This window comes from Triturus cristatus, chromosome 4_1, assembly GCF_964204655.1.
Source record: "Triturus cristatus chromosome 4_1, aTriCri1.1, whole genome shotgun sequence".
NCBI lineage: Eukaryota > Metazoa > Chordata > Amphibia > Caudata > Salamandridae > Triturus > Triturus cristatus.
Window position 1 is genome coordinate 979,661,096 of NC_140585.1, and position 25,554 is coordinate 979,686,649.

The 25,554-nt window shown below is 43.1% G+C and overlaps 1 protein-coding gene across 3 annotated transcripts in view; it reads right to left on the reverse strand.

Moving 5' to 3' along the window:
• GAS2L3 (growth arrest specific 2 like 3) overlaps nucleotides 1-25,554 on the reverse strand; it is a 242,004-nt gene that overhangs the window by 17,603 nt on the left and 198,847 nt on the right. The gene's annotated exons all lie outside the window — the stretch shown is intronic.

Consider the following 25,554-nt stretch of genomic DNA (forward strand, 5'->3'; position numbering starts at 1 on the left):
CGCACTCACTTATACAAACCCAATACTTGTGTAATGTCACCATTATGAATGCGCTTTAGTAGCTTCATGTTAACACCTCACAGACACAAATGTAAATCTGCAAAAGCTTAAACAAAAAAATGGCAGTTTGCACAGGAAGGAATAATTATGCTGTGAATTGAAAGCACCATATTTGTAAATGAAAAAGCTGTGATCTCGAACACTGACAATACAAGTACATAGGAATAAATTTGTAAAGGTCATTTTGGATTAACTTCCTCCTCAAAAAACGTTGTCTGCACAATTTTACTTAGACCAGGTGCCATCCAATCTCTTTTCTCCCATTCTTTACCCGAGTCTTGAAAAACCGCTCAAAATTTCCAATATTGAATCTTTCATAGATTTACATGCTTGTATCTTACCTGTCGTCGAGGTGGGAGCCCCATGGTAATTATAACTAGCAGTGTAAAACCTTCATCTAGGTCTTTTTTAATTGCATTTTCTCTCATAAAAGAGATAAATCAAAAAAGATACCAATGAACCACCAAAAAATATCCTAAAAAAGGTGGAACACAGAAAACAGTCACAGAAAAGATTATTTTCCAACACCTCAGGAGAAAAAGGGTCAAAAGATGTCAGCTTCTGAGTCATCAACACTTGTTGAAAAAGCTTTAGCCTCTGCAAATGTCAGAGAAACTGCCTCAATAAAATGGGGGCAAATTGTCGACGCAATTGACAACTCCGATGAAGGCAAAGAGGTCTATGGCGAAGACAGCCACGATACCGGTGTCTTCCACCTCATCTACGGTCACAGTAGTGCCAACGACAAGCTTGTCGACAGCAAGAATTTCAACGATGAGACCATCGTCGACGAAGAGTCTGCCTGTCGACACCATTGACGGATACACAAATGTCGACTCTGCCGATGCCGCTTCATCTGACAGCGAAGATGACGCCTATTCACCCCAAGTCTCTTGTTATCCATCACATCGCCGACGGCCGTTACCGAACCAGTACTAAGACCGGAATTGGCGTCACCTAGCAAGGTATCACCATTACCACCAGTTCACCTGCTTGAAATGGGGAATGCAGGTGATGAGGTAGATAATGATAGTTTGTTCGGGGATTCGGGGACGCCATTAGTCCATCTCAACTTCATGTGAAATGCCATGAATGAGATGACCATAATGAGCAAGAATCACAATATATGTATGGTCATTTCTCATTCAGAGACAGGGTACAGCAAGGCAAAAACTAAGACGACTTTATGGAATTCGAGGTTTACGAGGATACCTTTGAGGTTCAACACTCACAGGAACCCACAATGCAAATACTAGTGGCACTAGTAACGGACCTTCGCATGATGCTGCAAGACTATCATCAAATGTTTTCTTCTAAGGTGAACACACCTTCTAAATCAAAGGGACCAGAGGTGACAAAAAAAAACCCTCTCTCACCAGCCCACTCCAAGGGTGCCACTGGCCAAGACACCCCACACATGACCATTAGAACAAATTGCTATCGCGATGACTATGTGGATCAAGGGAAAATCACAATGAACCCTAAGAAGAGGAAATACCGCAGGACCAAACAACTACTGCGGATGATGAAGGGGACGACTAGGTTACCCCCATATCTGCTCCACCAACACCTCCAGGTGCTAGTTTGCCACCTGACTAGTTTGGAGTATAATCCTGAGGTGATTAACACACTTTCTGCTTTCACCAGTATACACTGAATAAAGGTAAAGAGAAAAAGAAGTGGCAGAAGAACAGTATAAACAAACAGAAGGAGGATGTTAACCAGGAAAGGAAAGAGGAGTGGCAAAAGTATTGTTAAGTGGGAGGGATTGAGGAGCACTGAGAAAGAGGTTAGTAGAAAGAGAATATGGACATGAAAAGGCAGAAACCGTGAAGAAATCCATTTCAGACATCTTGCTGACCAGAGGTTCAGTACATGGCCGTGTAGCATAGTGGTTTAAAGTATCTACTGCAGAGGCTTGTGTGTGCCCTGCTGGCAGCAGGATACAATTCTGGTAAAACTGTTTTGTGCGTGCATGCAGGATGCAGGTTACTGGACTGAATTCTGGTAAACTCCTCTTGGGTACTGTGCCTGCTGTAGAGATCACTGTCATTTCCATTTCAGAACCATACTTTCTTAATGTGGGTTTGCATAGAACAGAAGTCATAGTGTCTAAACCCGGTTAGTGTTAGCCAGGCTAGTGTGTCCATATACCTTATACAGAGATAATTGTGCAAACTCCTTGCCACAGGCTTGTTTCTTGGTACGAAAGGAACGTTGTTTAATAACCCTACAGCTGAAATTACTGTGTTGTTACATTCTGGGACACAATAGCACTTCAACATCCAGCGGCCGGTAAAATAAATACCAGTGAGGACATATTCATTGTAAATATATTGCATATGTTGAGTGGTGGGGCTTAAACAAGGATTGCAATTAAAACAGCAGGTGAAAAAACAGCCAAGCCATTAGTGTCTTAAATACACACACCGAGGGCACTGAACACACACCATCCCATGATGCACTCTTGAGCAGTTCGCACTTAAATATGCGCACAATGTGCTGTCCTTCAACAGAGTTGGCATTTAGATCACGCCTTATGAAAACTTGCTAATAGAATTTGCTCGTCTTATCCTTTGAAAGGGAACCATTACCGACACAATTCCTAAAATATTCAATGCTCGGATATAGTATTTAACACTGCAGATAGAAAGAAACGTGAGAAGAGATGGCCGCTTTTGTTCACAAAATGAACTTCAAGTAAGAACTAGCTAACAAACCCGGGGCACACAATAACAGCAATTTTGTGAATTCTTAAATCCCTTCCCACAAACTAAGGGACGGGAAGAAAAAAACAAGCATTTGCAATGCAATAGGACTCGCATTAGTAAAAGTTTGAGCTCTTGGCATTGCAAATAATAATGCAACACCAATAGGTCTAATTTTCAGTAATGCGGGGCCTATTTTTTTTTTGGAGTGGTTTCTCTCTTTTTAAAAAACACCCACATGCCCTGCCCCACTGCTGATGCCCAGTAGCAGCCGCTACAGCACTTATGTTATGGTTGTTCACACTGCTCCTCTGCTATAATTTTGTGATAAACATTAGTGTAATTCAGTGACGTGGCATAATGGCTTACTTTTGGAAATGTCCCGTAACAAACAAAATGTGAAATACGTGATGTACGCTGGGTTGACATACATTTTACCCAGGACTAGCTTTTTAGGTCCTCTCAAAATTCTCATTTTGCGACTTGACCTATTGGTACATTGGATGCGTCTAAAACTAACAGACAGGCCGCAACAAGTTGATGGGCAATTTACACCCATTTGCGACCTGGCAAATTTGCATCCATTTGCGACCTGGCAAATTTACATCCATTTGCAACCTGGCAAATTTGCATCAATTTGCAACCTGCCAGGACATACATCAGGCACTCCAACTGCACTCACATCCCCCAATCTTTTCATTGCATCTTGCATTTCACTTGCAATAAACAAGTTTCCACCTTTTGCCAATCTAATCTCTTTTGTTTTTTCCACGATGACAGATGGTGACAGAGGGGTGGGAAACTAAGCACTGAATGGATAGAATTGGCCAACTTCTGACTGGCCCCATTAGAATAGATATATTTTGAGACAGCGACCCTGTCCTGCACTCTCACCCATCTCTCACCCATCATGAGAGCGACAGAGGGCTGGAGGAAGTCCTTTAGAAGAAGCTGATCCACATTCGGGGTGAAACTGGTCTTGGGTTGCTTGTGTTCCGGTTCAGGTAGGACCAGGCCTGGCACTTTGGTTTGGAGTGTCCCTATTTGAGCAGGGTCAAGACTGGTTTGCATATGGTGGGTGCAAACTGAGATGGCATGGTGGGCAAAAAACTAAGGGTTGGAATGTTACTGCAAGGAATTGCCAGTGGTTAGGCTTATTACACTCATTCCGCCCATCACCTTTGGTGTTCTTTGGTGGTACATTAGACTGCAAACCCTCCTATGTATATTACCGACTCAAAGACTGCCCTAAAACATTAACAAATGTTTCGGAACAGGTGGAACCGAATTCCTTCTATAAGGCATCAAACAAAGGACTATTCGGCAAGTGCAACAGCCATGCAGAGGGCTGTTCTTATACTTGTTTCATTCATTGTTCATTGTAACTCAATGGCAGCCATGGCAGGTGAACACCATGATATATTATACTGAAACATCTACTGTTCTTTAACATGGAGGGAAAGTAAGCACCAAACTGAGTGACACGCCAGGTATGGGAACACATGGAGATAAATATTGCCTTTCAGTGGGAAATGGTATAGTCCAAAGCTCTGTTTTTAACATAAAATCAGGGCCTTCGGTGGTCATATCACTGAAAATACAAAATTTGAAAAATATATTATTGTCTATGGGTGCTCGTGGAAGACAATTTCTACGGACTGGAATCTAGAAAATGCTAAAGTGATTCTGGTATGTTACTGACCTTTGCTGATCGTTTTCTATCAAGAAAGTTAAATAGAAGCAGTTGCCAGAAAAAGAAAAAAAAGAAAATCTCTCAGCAGAAAGCAATTCTGGTACTTTACTGAACTCTGCTGGTCGTTTTCTATTAAGACAGTTAAATAGAGGCTGTTGAACAGTAAAAAAGTCCCTAAGCAGAAACAGACAAGTCCTAGGGCTGATCTCCAGAGCCCACAAAGTACATACACGTATAAATCTATAAATAAGTATATACTAAAGTATATACAAGAGGTCTTGAATGCTCGACCTAAAAAGATAGCTATGACCTGTATGTAGTCACAAGGTACTGCCACTGGGTGGTGTTCTCCTACTGCCCCATTAACTTTCCTTATGAAGTTGCCAGCCTTGCCTCCTCCTTAAGGGGGACCACTTCCCTCCAGGTCATTATGGGCACAGTTTCTAGTCCAGTACGTCTGTGCGTAGGCCATTGCATTCTGGGTGTTGTAGTTTTGCTTAGCTTCCATTGACCTAATTTGACTAAAATACCTTAAAGCAATGATTTATATCTGAAAAGTTAAGGCCTGGAGGCAGTGTCCTTAAATAACTTGGAGCGAAGTGGTCGCCATGCGTATCTCACACGAGAACCGACCAACAACAGGCACAAACTTCCAATTGAACCAAATTAACAAAGCACCTTTCGCGCAGCCCAGTCTGCGCGCTGCACTAATAACCATAACATAAGATTGACTAGCAAGGCGCTGTTAATCACTCAAGCTTTGCTCGGCGGTGGCAGGCGGCTGCGGTAAGTCACCGGGACGCCACCGGTGAAATCTGGAGCACTTCTGTGCGTGCCACTCACATTAACGGCCTCTCTGCGTTAAAGCACGCCGTTGACTTCTGTTTCTCCTCCTAATTACAGATGTGGGGAGGACATCACTCACAATTGCAACATTAAAGAGTGGGCGCGCGGCGGTGCATGGGCGCGCGGGCTCCTGCGTGCCGGGTGCAACGGCTGGGCATGGCGCTGCGGCAATATGTCACCGGCACAGCTGGCCCATAAAGCGCGGAGGGGGGTCTGTGTGCGGGGGAGGCTGGTCAGGGAGGGGGCGACTCCTCGCACCGGATCTGCCGCAGTAGGTGCAACAGGACGGGCTGCAGGTGCGCTGACAGAGCGCGCACGAGCGTGTCAGCGACAGGAAGTGCAGGGTGCGTTGCACCCCTCGACTCAGATGCATTGTATTACCGTGGAGCTTCCGGTGTAAGAAGTGAAGGGGTGCTGCCTGGCAGAGTTGAGGCGCAGTGGTCGATCTGTGCTTGGGAGTCGGACCCGCAAACGGGAATAGCAGAGTGTGTCATTGTCAGGAGTGAGGTGCAATGGCGGAGCTCTGTAGTCATGCACGGAATGACTCCATGTGTGGGGTTTTCAGCTTTAAAAGATCGAAATGAAAATACTGCAAAACACCAAACACTCAAAAAGCAAGTATGGGAAATGCTAATGAGGTTATAGAAACACATTATCAGCTTGACTAGCAAGCACAGCATGAGTCCGGCAGCGGCAGCAGCATGCGAGGCTGCCCTGGAGCGTCTGTGGGAACAAAAACTGCAACAGTGCCCCTTTACTAACAAGACAAGCCCGGCGGAGCGTGGCGCGCGCGCTTGGCGGGGGCGGGGGAGCGCATTCCAGGCGGGGGAGCGGACCCTTTGAAGTGAGATGCCAAACGGATTGCATGGCGGCACGATGCGCGTGATTATGCGCGTGCTCCCCATGCAATCCGCTTTTCGGAGCACTTTTGGGAGCCCCTTACAATAGTCTCGCTTTGCGATCGATTACGCGATAGCAAGGCGAGACCTAATGATTGTCCAGGATCACACAACATCTCTCAGTGGTGAAAACGAATAACATTGCCATGCTATTTCTGGTACCAAGTTTTTCAATAGGAAAGTGATTTAAATAAAAGGAGCTCTTTACATCCTTAGACAAACAATGGATCCTGAGACCGGCCCAGATTGGCAGAATGTTTACAGTTAGGAAACCGCCGCTGTAGGGCAAAGTAACCAGCCATAAGTCTCCCCTAATCGTGCAGCGGAGCCGCTGTTAGTTCAACTCTAGAACGGAAGTTGCACTGCAGCACCCTCCCCTTCCGTGTGCAACTGTGACCTCTTCGGGTTTGCACTCGCTCTGAGCACCGTGACCAGCACAATATATCGATGTGGGCTACTGAGCCGCCATAATGTTATCTGACACAAGACAAGTCAGTTTTCCTGCTGCAGTGACAAATGTTACTAGTAGTGGGGTCTCTATCACGTAAGAAAACATTCATCAGAGATCTTGTGTTGAGATATTTACCTTCTGAATTGTGTATACTCTGGTTGTTGTGTTGTTTTCACAGAATGCATGTTTCTGAATGAGGCCCGGGTGAATGAAACGAGAGCAGGTAACAAGGGAGAGAGGGAAGGGGAGTGCTAGAGTAACATTACAAAAGTACCTCTGCAAGCCAGAGGCCAGTGGAAGAGCACAGACTGTAGACAGGAAACCCTACTTCATCCCTACTCCAGAGAAGACAGGAACATTCCAAGCGAAAGTGGAAGCAGGAGGTAGCAGGAGTGGCTGACCAATGAGAAGCATGGAAAGCTTTTTTTTTTAATTTACAAGAGATTTTGCAAGCGCTGTGCAGGCAAAACCTAAAAAGGGCAACACCTAATCAGTTACCCCCAGGCAGGGCTTTAAGTGGGATGAAAAAACTGGGGGGGTCTCTCATAGGGGCGTGGCCAATGTAATTAAGGGCGTGACTTAAAAACACAAAAGCTAAAAATCTGTGTTTAGCATAGTGTGCCGTCCGAATTGTATTTTGCTGTTTCTGTCATTGCATCCAGATATATGAGACTACTAGTAACATCATACCTACAACAAGTCAGGATTATTGGCTTTGTCAATGGTTGTTAGTTGCATAAGATAAATAAGCAACAACTATGGCTTGTATATAATATTGAAAAAGCTTCCACTTAAAGCCCTGGGGACACCACGACAATGCTCCTGAGTTTAAAAAAGAGAAGGGCTATTAAGAGAGAAAATGACTCTCTTTAAAGAATTTTCCTTCCCCTACAACGCTCATCTGGCATGACGCTATGCCATAACTTCTCCACTAGTGAGAAGTGAGCAGTGTGAGCAGCGCACATCGATGTGCCTGCTGTCACTGCAGTCCAGAAAAAAACGGACCGCCTGTGCCGGGCCACAAAACAGAGCCCGATAGAAACCCATTTGGAGGCCTCCTTTAAAAAAAACACCGGTGAGACCCGGCCCACTTAAAGCCCTGCCCCCAGGGCTTAGAAGCTACACAAATAGGTGACATCACATGACCATATCACAGCAGCCTGAAAGGTCAGGCCTTGCGTATTCTCACTCTTATCCCTGAATGAAGAGTTTGGGCTGCAGGTGGTAAGAAAAGCTGCGTGAGGCTCCAGATCGTCAGGACATATCTGTGAATGGTCTTCCACATTAATGAAGAGTGACAGCGTAAGTGCCTCAAAATCTTACCACTAGCTTTATCTCTTGTGAAAATGGAAAACCTCCCAGTAGAATCAGCTGACTTCTCAGCAACCGCCATCTATATAGGGAAACGGTAAGAGGGCATTGTGTATTATGTAAGCTTCTTCTGATGAGTACTTTGAACCATAGATTCCTCACCCGAATCCTCCCAAATGCCAGGCTGGATGCAGACATTCTCTACAGTGGCTCCTGCACCACGGGCTTCCGTTGTCACTCTGTCCCACCTCCAGACATGACAACATGGAGCCACATATAGGCGACTTCCCTGCACACTGATGCCAGTTCCTCTTTTTCCATGCCCTTTGATGTGGGCCTTCACTTTTCTTCTAAAAAAGAGTGTCAGTGAGCAGGGATCCCCCTCGGCTGCAGTGGGGCCTGAACTAGATTCCACCCAGACGACCAGGGCACACCCCTTGTGGCTATACACAATCAACAAGGCCCAAATTCAGTTTGAGGAGGACTCCCTTTCCTCATAGGCAATATTTCAGGAGGATGAAGACTCTTATTGGATCAGACTTTGTTGCTATTTAAAGCCTTGAGCATGTACCCTATAATGAAGACAATGATGAGGAGGACCGCTTACTCCACCTCAACTCCGATGATGCTAATGCCAGTGGCCTGAACACTTTTTGGAAACAGAAGTTAACTTGTTCCTAGTACCCCCACTGACAAAACTGCTTCTTTTGTGGTGGTGATTTGCGGAGCAACAGATATGCCGTATCTGGAAATCCTCATGGGGAAAACCCAAACAATTCTCCCCCTCAGAGATATTTCACCCTGGTCACTCAACACTGAAGCCCATGCAGTAACTTAAGAAGGCCCTGATATAATGTCCCATGATGGTCTTGTCCAACTCTTGCTGGGCCCCACCAGTGAGACACCCTGTTGCGGGAGAACGCAGGACTTCACCGGGGATATGGTTTTCTTAATACAACATCCTACTCCTGAGAGCTTTTTGTTCAGACTTCCATGTGCCAAGTTAAATTCGAAATCTTTCCTTACTGCTTCACCGGACATGGAATCAAAAACGAGACATGCTAAGGTGAAGAGTTTTCTCATTAGGCAGTCCGCCGTTTCACTCCTTGAATGCAGTCTGTCTCCTGGGTTGCTACACCCACCATCTTTGGGACATGGCAAGTCAGATCCTAACTGCTTTGCCTGATGATCTTCGAGCACCCTTCACCCAGACACTGTAGGATGACCGCAATGCAATGAAATAGGTTTTGCACTATAGCTTGGATACCACAGATTCCACTGCCTGGGCTTTGGACACCAGTGTTGTCATAAGATGCCATGCTTGGATACACTCCACCGTGTATTCTGCGATGTTTAAGCTTCTATGACGAATATTCCCTTTGAGGAGGCCAGGCTATCTGGAGAAAAAGTGGATTTGGGACTACGACACTTTAAGGATTACAGAGTTACAACTCATTCTCTTGGGCTGCTTCCACATGCTCACCAATTTCACTACCGGTGTTGCAAGATTTGTGGATACGCAAAGGGTCTTACCTATTGACAGAGGCAACATTGCAACCAGTCCACAAGCCAAGTCAGCCTTTTTGTGGCTTGAGGGGCTGGGAGGAAGTTAGAGGACCGATTACCAACAGTCCTCCTCTAGGCCTGGCACCTCCGCCATTAAACCTTTTTAATTTCCTATCTAACAGTCATTTGGGACCGGGAGGGGTCAGGATTCAATTTTGCTGAACTCCAGCTGGAGTTCAATTACTCAGCCCAATGGGTCCTTCAGATTGTTCAGTTTTTCTCCTCCCCGTGATCCTCCAATTTTTACTCAACCGCTGGTGCATTATGGAACTGCGCCTTGTCAAGAAGTCCTGAAGTTGCAAGTCATGGGCACTATCAAAGTGGTGTCTGATGGAAAGAAACACATGGGGTGCTTTTTCCAGGGCAGGAAAGGCCCCCAAGTAGGGGATTAAGACCAGTTTTAGAGCTCAGATTCTTGAAGTTCAAATGTTAACGCGTGTCCAGGTCCTGTTGGTCTTGGACACCGAGGACTGGCAGGACATGTATTACCATGTGCCAGTCCTTCAGTCCCACAAGCGGCCTCTTTGCTTTGTCATTCTTTCAGAACATTTTCAATTCACCACCCTGCCCTTCGGCCTTACATTGACCCCTTGGATATTTACAAAGGTCATGTTGTGGCCCATTCGAGCAGGTTGGGGTTACAGGTGTTCCTGTATTTTGATCACTGGCTGGTATAGGAGGAGTTGTTGCAGTTAGTCTCGGACCACCTACAGATGATGATGTTGTTCCTCCTGGGATTCTTTATCGGTGAACCAAAATTCCACCTTCAGCCTGTGCAGAGGGTTCCTTTTGTAGAGGCCATCCTGGTCATGATACCTTTGAAAACGTTTCTACCCCTGCTTCGAGCCAGGGACCTTCAGGCTAGGGTCTAGATGTTTCAGAGGAGAGCTTTTGTTCCAGTCCTGATGATTGTGAGGCTTCTTCAGCTCCTGGCTTCATTCATCCTGCTGGTGCCTCAGGCCCATTGGCCTATGTAGGCCTTCCAGTGGAACTGTAACTGAGACTTTGGGAATGGCTTGCACTTTGCTTTCTCTGAAGGTCAGTCCCCTAGCTGGATCCTTCAACATCAAGGCAAACAAACTCAGCAGGTTTCATCTTGCCAACCACAAGATTCATGAGCGGAGTTGGTTCAGTATATCTTCAACCTAGTAGAACATACCTTTGTTCGATCAATTCTCTCCTGCTAAATTTATTCAGGAGCTTCCTTTTCAGGGGTCTCTATGAGAGGCATTCCACCTTCATTGGGTCTTCAGCATCCTACACAAGTTTCTGTCTCTGCCATTGATCTCATGAGGCCTGAAAAACAGTCAAGAGGGACTGAGCACAGCTCTGCGGACTTGGATCTCCAACGGGGGGAGGAGGGGGGGGCATCTCGGTGGTATCCTACTTGGTTTCTAAAGATGGAAAGCTTCTGCTCTCATTTGCCACGGTAAGCTTGGGAATGTGGTGGAGGGAGTCGCCTGACTGCAGTGGCTCAGGAAAGACATGTAAAGCCAACACATCCTGCCCAGCTCAAGACAAAGTGAAGACGTCAAGAATGAGGAATTGTAACACCACTTACTGTTCTATGTTGAGAACACTGAAACTCTTGTGGTACAGAGCATGCCAAAAACTATGTCCTCTTCGACAAATGCAAATCAGTTCATAATGTGGCACTTAGTAGTATATCTCAGTAGTTTTATGTGCAAGTACTGTTGAAACAAAGCACCAAATAGAAATGTTCAATGTATATATTATTGAGTGAATACCCCTTTCATTCAAAGTACAATAATGTGGCAATGATGAGAGACAGCTATAGAGCAATTTAAGATGTTTTAAATAGGGAAAATAAATTTGACGTTGCAGTTTGCTTTTATTTTCGCCACAAGAATGCTAACCTGAACCTTTGACAAACTCAACCAGCCTCTTATATTTTTCCCCATTTTTGTCTGAAGTCTTTGAAAATGTTCCTTATTCCTCTATTTCTTCTATCCATTCCATGGTAGCTTTTCACTTGATAGAAATCCCTGTGCTGCATACACACAATCTTCTTATTTCTGCTCAACACAATACCCTTACTTCAATATTTTTTCTATAATTTTGACCTGGTGAATCACTCTTCTTTTGGTCGTGTCTTCTATCCGATGATCTGTGTGTCTGCTTTGTTCTGATCCCACTCCTGCGTCTCACTGTATATGTATTTTGCTTCCTGGCTAAAAAAACACTCTTCCTATATCTTATCCCACGAGTTGAGTGTTCATCAAGGTTCTGCCATGAATCTCTCTTTTTATTTGTTTGAAGCATTATTATTGGAAGTTGCATGTATTACTTGTATTTTACACTCAAAATGTGTACATTCACACTCAAGAATCACTGCTTTGGGTTCCACGGAAAATAAATTGAGAAAAACATTTTCTCAATGTTACCATTCAGTAAAATAATCATATGATATTCATAGGTATGAGTTGTGAGGTGGAGGAGGCGAAAGGCAAAAGATAAGGGTTGGAGGAGTGCTTAAAATAGCACATAAAAGGTTATCATTGACTCATAACATCTGCGATTTAGGAAGGGTACAAGGTGAGATACAGTGTGTCAGGATTGTTATACTTATCGTGTTATGTCTCCATCTGTAGGTAAATACCATTGCACTGACTTAGGCACAGGATACCAGGGGTTGAATGGGCCCAGTGAAGGTCTGTTTCGGACATTCTGAGAGGAAAGAACCCCAAACTGCTTCAAATATAAGAGGTTGGTCATTAACTCTATACAATAGTCTCTCATGCACTGCCATCAATGTCAGTGTTTCCATCCATTCTTTATATGATGGTATACAGGACGATTTCCAGTGTTGAGGTATACAGAGTTTGGCTACCACCAATACAGTATCCCACCACTGTTTCAGGTGGTTTGCAATCTTTGATGTTCCACTGTGTCATGTACGACTGCTAGCTCTGGCTAGGATATTAACTTCAAGATACTGTTGGAAGTTCAAGTGTTCCAAATTTGTCAGAACTTTTGCATTTCTGTACATTGACAGAAAATGTGCAGTATGTCATCTCCTGGAAGTTTACATCTCCAACATAGATTAGTAGGCATTATCTTGATTTTGCACAGTTTTTGAGGAGATTAATGCTGTTCCTGTACAATATTGAAATGGCTAAAGGTGTGGAGTCCTGATATTAATTTCTCTTAGTGCCCCCATTTTTCCAGCTGGACATATAATGGAGACTGTTCTAGGGTGAGGAATACAGGGCCTATTTTATTACAGAGTAGTGTTGGAGCTGCAGGTATCTCCAACATTAATCTTTGTCCAGGTCGAATTCAGACTTCAGGTCTGCGAATTTTTTCAGGGTGGTTTGATTCCCATATTCTCCAGTAGTGGATGGTAACACCAATTTGCAGCTCTGCATTGTGCCAGATGGGCACAACAGTGCTTGCCTAGATGTTTTTTTGCTGATTGCCACATTTCATAAATATGTATCAATATTGGGTTCTTTGGGTATCTGAAATGTCGGACTTGCGAAAAAAGGCTTTGAGGGTGTCTTTCCAAAATGACCCATTTTGTGGTATCTAAACGTGAGTTGATGTGATAAACGATCCGAGACAGATGGTGCGCTAGGTAACACAATCCAATGTGAGAAGTCTCAGGCCTCCATATGTGGTAGCTGCATACAGTTTGGGCATTGCAAGTCTGGGTGTAGCCAGACCCCATGTGAATTTCTTGATCAGTAAGTCAGTTATTTTCAAGTGATTTGCTATATTTAGAGGCATCATTCCAATGAAATAGTTCAGTCTTGGGCTATCATCATCTTAATAGTCTGGGTTCTTCTCCATAAGGACAGCTGCAATTTTTCCCATTTAAGGAAGTCCTGCTGCACTTGGTATAGGAGGCCTTGTAAGTTATCTGTTATCATTTGGTCTACATTTATGGATATCAGTATTCTCACATATTTCAGTTTGTTTTATATCATTTTAAAAGTCACACCATTAAGTACCCCAGATTCAGTGGATATAGTCATGGGTGTCGTCTTGCTGCTAGTCCAGTTAATTTCGTAACCGGTGAAGCTTGCAAAGAAAGACCTCATTGGCATTAGAGATGTGGTTGGTTCACTGATACTCATCAAAATATCATCAGCATACAGCACCATTTTAAATATCCTCAGTGGTGCAGAGATGTCCTGAATCTCTTAAGGAACAGTGTAAGCAGTTGGAAGTCTCTAAGTCGTGTTGCACGGAATTTTGCTAAGATTTTCACATAACAGTTAAGCAGGGAAATTGGCCTATATTTGGCACATTGAAGTACATCGCTTCCTGGTTTCCGCGTAACAATTGCTTTATTGAATTCTGGGTAAGGATGTTTTTCTTTCATCACACCGTGGAATACCTTACTTAACACTGGAGTGACTAGGTCCGAAGTATACCTGTAGAATCCCGAAGGGAATCCGTCCTTCTCTGAAGATTTTCCTGTGACTAATGATTTAGTTACTTCTGCAGCATCAGTGACTTCCTGATCTAAATCTTTGCGAAGGTGTTCAGTTAGTTGGAGTATAACAAGATTATTTATAAAAAAAGTTTTGATGCTGGTACCTTCACCGTTTTCTGTAGAGTAGAAATTGGTATAAAAGGATTTGAATTCATCCGGATGAATTGATAGGTTACCAGTCTTTGATCAAATAGCAGGGATAGCCAAGCTTGACTCTCATTGTTCCCGCTGTAAAGCTAATATTTGTCCTGCTTTCTCTCCATGCGTATCTCATGCTTTTAATATGTGGTAATGCGTTTTCGGCAACATTGGATAAGATTGTATCCAATTGATAGGTTTTGTGCAGAAGTAATCAGGTTCCCGTTGGTCGGGCTTTGCCTATAGCATTTTTGTAGTTTTTTTTATGTAATATTCAAGCACATGTATCAGTTTTTCAGATACCTTGCGGCATATGGCCACTTTCTTAATCAGTATCCGTCTCATAAAAGCGTTATCAGCCACCAACAGTAGTTGTGGAGAAGTAGTAGGTTGTTTAGATCGAGGTATTACCAAAGTATATTGGTAAGCTTTTGCTTTGTTTGAGGAGGCTTGTACTGTGATACATTTAAAAGACATGTTCATGTTGTATGGTTTGCAGGTCAATACAAATAAATAAGGGTGTGTTTTCAGATAGTCCACATCAATCAATACTGCACTTACCCTGAGCAGCACGGCAGAGTTTAAGAGGAAGAAATAAATTTGTGACTCCAATCTGTGTACCCTGCAAAGATATGCAAATTCCCTGTTCTTGGGATGCGTGAGGTGCCACAGATCTCGCAGTGTGGTCAGGCATCGACTTTCAATTGGCCTGTGTAATTATCGTTCATGAAGTCTGGGTGACCTGATTTTTCACTGATCGGATGATCACTATGTGTGAGTCTCCTCCTACAATGAGGTTAAATTGTCCAAATTCCGTAAATAGTCTACTCAGGGTTGAAAAGAAGAAGCTATTGTATGTGTTAGTATAATGTGAGTTGAGCAAATTCATAACGCCCCACATCATCTGTCCAAGTTTTTTGCACTTTGGTAGCTAGGTTTTTGTGTAGTATAATGTCGACCCCTTAGTTCCTGGGTTTTAAGAATTAAGATGGGTTTTGGGCAGTGTCATGATCAGAGCATGAAGCACAAATTCCTTTCGGCTCCCAATGGCTGGTTAACTTTTCCAATTCCTCTTTACAGAGGTGGGCCTCCTGTTTGAGTACAATTTCTGTTACCTTTGCAGATACCATTGGTAGTATTTTTTATCGTCTGATATACTTAGTTATTCCATTGACATTCAGTGACCATATAGCCAATTTTTTGTTGCGGTGCATGGCAAGGTCTTTCTGTGTTGATACACTTACTTGTACCGCGGATGTCGATATGATGATTAAAAAGTAGACATTATACATTGTAAGGTACAACAATAAAAATACTACCTTACTACTTTGAAAGTGCAACTAAGTATTCACTTGTATGTTTCAAAAGGTTACCAGCTGGTCCCTTTTTTTTTTTTTTAAGTTTGAGAATAAACAAGTAGTCATGTAGAGTGTAAAGTGACTTTAGAGTGACCTAGATTTGTTTTGTTCACTTGAGGTAGGATCATGCTTATTTCTGTCCTTGAAGTTGTCTCTTCTTCTGAGTTGGGGGATTGGAAGTGGTTTGCCCGATTTCAAATGTGTTTTCCGAAGATGTTGCATCCATGTCCCTATGGATCGGATTAAGAAATTCAATCAGTTTTCTAAGTCCGTCGGGTCATGGAATTTCCTTATTTTACCCTCTATAATCCCGTCTCCCTGAGAAACCTCCAAAAAAAACACCTGCTGTCTAGAGATTTTAATTTTCGATTTTTGTTTTTGGATCATTAGAGGAGTAAATTAAGTTGGGTAGACATTGCTGGTCAGGGCCGAATTTTTATGGACGACATTTAAGTGATGATGGAATTTTTCAGGAACCATGAGACCTATATACTTCATTTTGTTGTCAAGAGAGGGTTCTAGAGACAGAGAATAACTCCTCAAAGCAACCATTCTGCCATTTTCCAAAATGGCGGCAATAATAGAGGAAGAAGAGACATATATAGAAATGAAACAAACAATAATGGTTGATGATCAGTATATGAAAAAAAAATAATGTTTATCACTCCTGTTTTAGACACATTTTCTTAGTCACTTTTTTAAATTTGTTTCGGCAATTGCTTGTGGTACATTTGCAGAATGTTGAACATTTTAGAAGAGCATATCGACAGGGACATCTTTTTGTAGCAAAAGTTTTACAAGTACATGTACGTGTACGTTCTATGGGTAGAGGTGTTAGAAGTTTTGTAGGTTTTAGCACCCCATCAATATCTTCCCAAACAAATTCACACAGATCTTTCTCTACATATGCATGATCCAAAACATTTACACATTTTCTGATCAAGTAGAACACTCTTTTAATGTGTCCACACACGGAATATGACATTGGTGGAAGGTCACTTAGCGGGACTGATCTCTTGAACTCACTGTACCGAAGATCGGCAAATGTGTGACAGTCAGAGCTAATTTTCCACACACGCAAAAGGTATTTTTACAAGTCTTTAAAATCCCATTCTTCTTTTGTCTTAGCAAATCCTTTTAGAAACTTCACTGGTTCAGCAGTGAAATCTCCAAGCTTTGTTCCAATTTTGCTCATAGCGTCATCACCCGTAAGAATATGTGCCTTGATAAGAACACTGGGTGTCTCTGGGTCAAGTTTCTTGTACTGAATGTGAAGTGGGATTAAGGGTCTTTTCTCGAATGTTCCATAATGTATTCATAACACTGACAATCCTTGACTTATGAACATTGCAACAAATCTAAGTAGCAATAATAACATCTGTGTCATTTGACAGTACAATGACTCTACTAGAACCATTTCAAACAGTTCACTCAACATGTGGCACAACACAAAGGTCAGCTTCCTCCAATTTGCTGTTAAGTCCTTCAACAATATGGCCTGTGCCTTTTGAATATATCTCTGCAGGCACCAACTAATCATTGACAATCATTCCACTTGTGTTAATTGGGAATTTAGTGTTCACTGAAGCATCAGCAATGTTTTGCAGAGTTAACATCTCCAAGTTCATCTTGTGTGATGCTGGTGACCAGAATTTATCAAGCTGCACAGGGTATAGGTGTCAACGTTTTGATGCAGGCAAGATCAATTGTTCCACTTGTAGACATTCCTCTGATTCTCTCACGTTCTTTGACAAACAGTTCAAGATAACTGTCAAAGACAATGTGCAGTTCTTGCAAGCTGCACACTGACTGATATCTGTAGAACAGTCTGAATGACCTCTCCAAAGTTTTGCATGTATGAAAACTTAACCATTCGCAATTGTGACATATAGTCCACAACAACAGCAGTTTTCGATGAGGACACCTTTTAAATTGAAATTCTTCAGGTGAAAGTTTTTTTGGTTTGGTTGCAGCATCTACAATAAATAATATGTTTGTTGGAAGAAGATCATGCGACAGAATGTCCTTGATAAATTCACCCCTTTATTTAGCTACATCCATCTTTTCATGTGCCTGGGAAAGTTGTATTTGTAACCTGTTTTGTAGAGGCTGTTTGGAAACTCTTAATATGGCAATTAAAGCGTGGAAGTTTAGCTTTAGTGATTATGTCAAACAGCTTCATCTCTTTCAGTACAAATCTATTCTGCTTCAGTTCTGATCCATGTTCCAGGACATCTAGTAGACATGTCTTTATATATTTATCCACATATTGTTTGGTCAGGAAGTTGTGTAGCCGTACAGGCTCAGTCTTTTCAAATGGGTTTCCTTGATGCTGCATAAAATGAAGAAGGTGGTCCACAAGTTTATTAAAACGTTCCCCTCTCTTTCCCACAAGTTTGTGGTGAGGAACAGTTTCATGATGGTCCATTAATTTTGAATTTGTCATCTCTCTGAAAACATTGCAAATAGAAAGGACTTCATGGTAAACCGGCTGCCATTGAGCAACATTTTTACTTTTACGTTTCTGACCAACAATTCCCTTGGAGCTTTTCTGTGATCTCTGGATCATCTGTTCCAGGTTCATATCTGGAGCCACAGCATTGATACTTCCTTTTCTTTCACCACAAAATGTCTTTGGATGCATTTTCTGTAGAGGTATGTTTCTTCCACCTCTAGTTTCTTCACTCTTTCCATATACCTGGACCCAAATCTCAGGTAGTTTATGTAATCAAATTTGCAAAACACAGAAATTAGTGACTCCACAGTCTTCACGTGCAGCTCCCAATCACCTTTCCGATCAGCACGTATCAGGTTTTTCACTAGAGCTATCATGTGTCAAATATTTCCCCATTACTTGCAAAGTTCTGATTTTTCTTCACATTCTTTGACAAACTCCACAAGCTTGGTTTTCAGGTTTTCTGATTGTGAACTGAGTTATTGAACATTGCCTGGCTTTGCATTATGATTTTTGAATGAAGTGCACCCTGTGCCTTGTTCACTCCTGAGAAAAGATATGCAAAACCTAATTCGTCTTGTTCCAGGAAGCATTCCAAAGCAATTTTTCTATAGCCTCAGATATGATGAGCAACCCTTGTAAAAAACGAACATAATTAGTTCCGCTCTGTACTTCCAAAGATTTCAGACTCAATAAGTACATTGTCTATGCCACATCCACCGAGTTAGCTTCCTGTACACCGCAACACAACTTTTGCCATATAAAAAATGCCCATCATTTGATAAAGATCATCAAATTCTACTGGATTGCTCATAAAAATGTCAGCTACAATTCAGACAACACCTTGATCGCAGAAAATTGTCAGGATAGGCTGGTCTTCAAGCTAAGCACACACATTTTGGAAATTTCTTTAGAGCTGTGTATACTGTTGCGTAGTTTGTGACTGGAGATGGTTTTGCTGGTAAAACCCAATTTTATGGCATGACACGGAGGCCAACATTATGCAAATCTCCTTTATTGCGCAGCTCACAGCAGCAACAATGAAGAGATCTAGAACTTCGTAAACATTCCAACATAGTATAAAGTCCATGTGCACGTAGTCATCTCCCTTCTTTGTTGCTGCTGCTCACAAGATAAGTACTTGTAGCTTACTTTTACTTAATCTTTGCTTAGTTGAATGCGTTGGCGATTGACGTGGGTGGTTGCTAAATGGATGAGTGTACCTCCTCTCCTCCACCACCCTCTGCTCAACACTGAATTTCTTTATTCTTCTTCTTTTATTGACTTATGATTCCTATGCTCCGTTCATAGACTAGCTCCATTTATAACCTAATCTCACTGTCCCTCATTTCGAGCGCTTCCCCTCATGTGCTGCGAGTGACGATCCTTGCTTTGCCTATCCCGAGCTATTGGGATTAATTTTGAATTCCCCTACACTCGAGCTTTCTCCTGATCGACGGAGACCTTCCCGCTCCGTCTTGTAGTGTTTTCCCCATCTCAGGGAATCGAACGGAGGCACTCTTACCGTCCGCCTCCCCCCCTCCCCCCTTTTTGTGCCCTCCCTCAGCTCTTTAAGGCCGGGGAAGGATTTCCTCACACGGGACCGGCGTCTTTCAAACGCCGATCCCGTACTGAGCGACGCATAAGCATTTTCGTCTCCGTGGTAACCCTGCGGCCTGACCCGAAGCTCGGGAGGCCGCGCAGGGTGCCACGGAGACGAGAGACGAGAAAAACCTCTGTCTGAATTCACGGAGTCTCGTTTACAAAACCCTGTTATAAATAAATAAAGAGCATTAAATTAGACTTACTTACCAACTCGCCCCACCGGTCAACTCCTCCACGGCATTACTAATAATTTTTTTTTAAAAAAGACAGAGAGACAAGAAGGGCAATAGAAAAAGGACTACGATACTATTCATCATTTAGAGATTTACAAAGGACATTGTAACTAAAAAAGGACTACCAGTCTAGATTAGAGGAAAGACCCTTAACTAACCTTCCATTTACACTCAAAATGCATAATTCTTTAGAAGAAAGACCCCTAGCACGTACAAACTTCCATTTTGAGAGCCCAAACAACCATTTTATACTGATTATACTTTCAAAGCGTCGTGACAGTTAATTACCATTACTCATTTCCTAGGTTTGTGCTGCTGCTCTCACTCTACCCATGTCGTCAGATCCCTCTTCCAGCACAATGGAAGACAAAATAGAAGGACTAATCAACAAAGCCTTGGATAAGGTAATAGGTTCTCTAGACGACACCATCAATAAAAAAATTGAGAGCCTAGCCAACAGGAGCTGGCCACCCTCAACCTCTCAGGGTGAACCGAAAGACATGATACAAAGGAAAAGACCAATTATTGATAACCCTCACAAGGGTAGGAAGGGTAACAAGAAAGCTAAACACTTAAACCCTGCTACTATGAGCTCACGCGCTGGCGGTGACAAGGACAGTGCCTCGGGCACAATAGATGGGCAGAGTAAAGGCCCGAACTACCCCATCCTCATTGATACTGACGAAGAAGTGGATGAGATCGGCCTTTCCTGCTCATCAGACTTTGACTCTGAAGAAGAAGGCGAAATTGCGGATACACCAGGTGAGGCATCTAAGGCCTCAGGGTCTACTATGGGAATCCTCGATCCCTTTGGAGAGTGCATGTTTGACCCACTTCTTATTAAGCAACCCCTCTCCCCCAAATGGGTCCCCTCCCAACACATTGGGGAATATCTTTCATTTTGGCTCCGTAAGGAAATCCCCAAAGAAGTAAGATCACGACTGAGATCTGAATGCCCTCGGCCCTCCCTCCCTGATAAGGTAGCTATGACCCCCGACCTTGATAACAAGGTGGTGGCATTCATTGCCAAAACAGGAAGAGACCCGAGAAAAGGTCTTGACAAGGGTCTTAAATCTTGTCAAGATAGACTGCTAGACATTACTGACTAAAATATTCGAATTGTCAGAAACAGGCTACCTCAATAACAGTCCCATAGACCCTTAAGAGCTGCGTCAATGGGGGCAAAGAGCAATCTGCCTATTAGGCAACGCAAACACCGCACTCTCTAATAAGAGACGGAAAAGTGTGCTCCTAAAGATTGACCCAAAGCTTGTGGAACTGGCTACCAAAGAAGGGGGACCGTCCTCCCAAGGGCTTCTCTTTGGAGAAGAGTTTATCAAAGAAATGGCCAAATACGTTGGAGTATTCAACTCTATCCAAAAGTCTCAAAAGGACATTAAAAAAGTTTTTAACAGCAGAGTTTTTACCAGGGCCGGGAGAATGCGGGGTCGACTCCCCGGCCGAGGAAACTTTTCATCAAGACCCTTCGTGGGACGGGGAGGAAGATTTCCCCAGTCTAGCTTCCCGGCCCAGTCCTCATTTTATCCCCAGAGACAGAGATTCCGCTCAAGAGGCTTCAGGGGCGAAAGAAAACAAAGAGGTTTTCCAGCAGGTAAGTTTAACCAAAGACCATTTAGATACCCCTACAAAGGTGGGAGGGAGACTAGCCCTATTTTGTGGGAACTGGAATATGGTGACTCAAGACCCTTGGGTGTCAGATACTGTCAAGGGCTACAAAATAGAATTCATAGACTCACCCATACAGGGAAGATTCCCCAGGGAAATTTGTTTTTCAAAAAAAGACTCCGCCCTAGTCTCTCAAGAGGTAAAGGACCTTTTCACAAAAGGTGCGATACGAGAAGGGAAGGAGATCGGCTTCATCAGCAATGTCTTTCTAGTAGAAAAGAAGGACAAAAAGATGAGACCTGTGATAAACCTGAAAGAACTAAATCAATGGGTGGTGTATCGCCACTTCAAAATGGAGGGGATTTACCTCCTCAGGGACATCCTAAGGAAAGGAGATTGGCTCACTCGTCTAGACTTAAAGGACGCTTACCTCACCATTCCCATCTGGCCCGCGCACCAAAAATTCCTCCAATTTCTATGGGAAGGAAAACTATGGCAGTTTTCAAGCCTCCCCTTCGGCCTATCCTCAGCCCCTTGGTGCTTTACCAAGATCCTCCGCCCAGTAGCGGCCTCGCTAAGGAACAAAGGAATAAGACTAATTTTATATATGGATGACATTCTATTAATGGCACAGTCAAAAGTAGTAGCCTCTCAACACACAACCCTGACTATAAAAGTTTTAGAACACTTGGGTTTCGTGATAAACACCAAAAAATCTTCAACAACCCCAACCCAAGTCACTCAGTTCCTTGGTTTTACGGTAGATACAGTTCAAGCAGAATTAAAACTCCCCGGGGAGAAACTAAGAAAACTCAGGAAAGAGTTAAGGAAAATTCTAAAGAGACAATCCTTCCCCTTAAGGTCCCTAGCCAGATTACTGGGCCTCCTGTCTTCGACTATCCAAGCCATATATCCGGGCCCATTATATTACCGAGCCCTCCAGAGGCTCAAGGCAAAAGCCCTGAGAAACAATCCTTCTTACTCTCAGATCGTGTACCTGGACACAGATTCCAGGAAAGAGATACTTTGGTGGTTGAGGAATGCAGAAGCGTGGAACGGCAGAGCCATCTTTGGAGAGGAACCGGACCTGATAATAGATTGCGATGCGAGCCTAGGGGAATGGGGTGCCACGTGCGGCAACTCATCATCAGGGGGCCTTTGGACTTCCCAAGAGAAAGAGCTACATATCAACTGCCTAGAAGTACTAGCAGGATCCTTTGCAATCCGGAGCTTTACCAAAGACATGATCAAATGTTCAGTCATGCTCCGCATGGACAATGTTTCTGCTGTGAGGTACGTGAACAAAATGGGGGGTCCTCACTCCAAAGGTCTTTCGGACCTGGCCAAGAATATTTGGGGCTATTGCCTCAACAAAGACATCTCAGTGATTGCAGAACACATTCCAGGTCTGAACAATGGGGTAGCAGACTGGTTCTCCAGGAATTTCAAAGATTCCAGCAATTAGAAACTGGACAGACAAGTTTTCCTGTCCATTCAATCCTTATGGGGTCCCTTTGGAATAGATCTGTTTGCAGACAGACTCAACACTCAACTACCGAATTTCTTCAGCTGGAGACCAGACCCTCAGGCCTTAGCGGTAGATGCCTTCCTTCAGAACTGGCTTGGTCTGAACCCTTATGCTTTCCCTCCTTTTGCCAAGCTCCCACGCTTTCTTACTCAAGTTCGGAGAAACAAGGATCCAGTGGTAGTAGTAACCCCACTTTGGAGACCCCAAGCTTGGTTTCCAATTCTAATGGAAATGAGCATAGACTTTCCAATACTCATTCCTACGTTCGGGACGATAATCACGGGTCCTCACGGAGAACGCCACCCCCTTGTGATTCAGGGCCTCCTGTCATTGATGGCTTGGAGGATTTCAGGAGACAATGGCGCTTGCCAGGAATTTCGGAGAACGCTTTCAGACTCATATCAGAGTCATGGGCACCTGGAACAAGGAAAGCTTATAGACTGGCTTGGCGTAAATGGGTTTGTTGGTGCGTTCGACGGAATTACGATCCCATTTCAGTCGGTATAATTCAAGTTATTAATTTCTTGTCTGATATCTTCGCGTCAGGCCTGGCTTATCGTACCGTTAACGTCTATAGATCGGCCATTGCAGCAGGTCACTGCCTAGTAGACGGTACCTCGGTAGGTCAGAACTTACTAACCAAAAAGCTCATGCGTTGTATGCGTGTCTTAAACCCTCCCTTACCCAAATATTCCGCCTTATGGGATGTCAGGGACGTTCTTAGACTGATTACAAGTTGGGGTGAGATTTCTTCCCTCTCGTTAAAAAGACTCTCCTATAAACTCACTGTTTTATTGTACCTTGTCTCCTTCAGACGAACACCGGACGTCAAAGCCCTAGACATCTCTAGTAGGGCTTTTCAACCTGAGGGAGTTTGTTTCTTCCTTAAAAAAAGGACTAAAACTATGTCAACTTCGGTCTTCTACCCATCTTTTCCACAGAATGAAAGCTTGTGTGTTGTCAAGTGTTTGTTAGAATACGAAAAAAAGAACATTAGGGTTGAGAAGTTCTGTTGACCAATTATTAATATCTCACAGATCCCCTCATAGAGCGGTTTCTTCCCCCACCTTAGCTAGATGGGTTAAGGATGTTATGAAAGAAGCTGGAATTGATACTTCCATTTTTGGTGCCCATTCTCTTAGAGGTGCTTCAGCTTGAAAAGTCTTTGTTTTGGGTGGTGGCCTTCAAGATATCCTTAGGGCCGCAGACTGGTCAAATGAATGGATTTTCAAAAGTTGTTATTTTAAATCTGTAACAAATGCTATTGATAATGTGTTGAATACACTTTGAACTTGCATAATGTTGGCCTCCGTGTCATGCCATACAATTTTGATTTTTCACAGCCTGGTGGGCAGAAAATCTGGATTTTATTAAGGACACGGAGGCCAGGATTATCCCTTCACATTTAAACCCACCCTGGTAATATAATTCTGTTCTTTTCTTTCAGATTAAATGGTTTCAGAGACCTTTCAGATGTCTTCTTTAAGAAAGTTATTTGAAAAGAATTTTAAAGTTATCTTGTTCGCTGCACAAAGAAGGGAGATGACTATGTGCACATGGACTTTATACTATGTTGGAATGTTTACGAAGTTCTAGATCTCTTCATTGTTGCTGCTGTGAGCTGCGCAATAAAGGAGATTTGCATAATCCTGGCCTCCGTGTCCTTAATAAAATCCAGATTTTCTGCCCACCAGGCTGTGAAAAATCTAAATTTTCTTCAGTGGGACGGTTTTCTGGAAGATCAGAGCATGAATTCTATCCCATGGAGGAACAGGCTTTTCTTAATCCATCAGTCCGCACCGAATAAGTGATATCATAAGCTCAGTTAAATCAGTTTTGCGGACCGCAGGATCAGGTAAAAGAAGAGACATGTCCTAAGCCACTTTGAAACTTTCTGGTAGACGGGATGGGTTGATGTTTTGTAGTGGTTTTGCACATGTTGGGAAGGCCGTTGGGCTATAGGTTAGCAGCTTTTTTTTATTTATGCCTACAGCCAGCTGACACAGCTTGTTTTCCAGAAACTATTAAATTGGTACAGTCTTGCAAAAGGTCCATGGCAGTATCATGTGTGCTGGAAAGAAAGAAGAGCGGTCTTCAAAATCTAAATTATCAAGAGCAGCAATTGCAAATTCATTCGTGGTAAAGTGTCTTGGAAGTGATGTACTGTTGTATTCACAAGATTTTACAGCATGAGTTCTTGCTGAGTACTATGTCATCATAACTTGTTGATACAACAAACTTATTCATTGAAGTGATTGGCTCTCTACTTTTGCACTTGTCATGGATTGCGTTGGCAGTCGTCATGTGTAGCAGAGTTTTCTTTTTGCCGTGATGTAATTCATAAAACATGATGTGAAAAAGACAGTACATTTGCACAGCATAAGCCTGTCAGTTGATGGGATTCTCTTTCACTTCTTCATTTACATCTTCAAAGCCATCATCAGTGTTGTCGTCTTCTGTTCCAAGCTCAAGAACTTTAGTTTCTAAGAGTTTTGCTTTGCCGATATCAAACAATGATGTATTAAATGTTAAGACAACATCAGGCATGCTTGTTGGCTCCAATGATTTGCAGAGCTATGGGCATCACAAATTTAGTCATTAAATCCAAAATATAA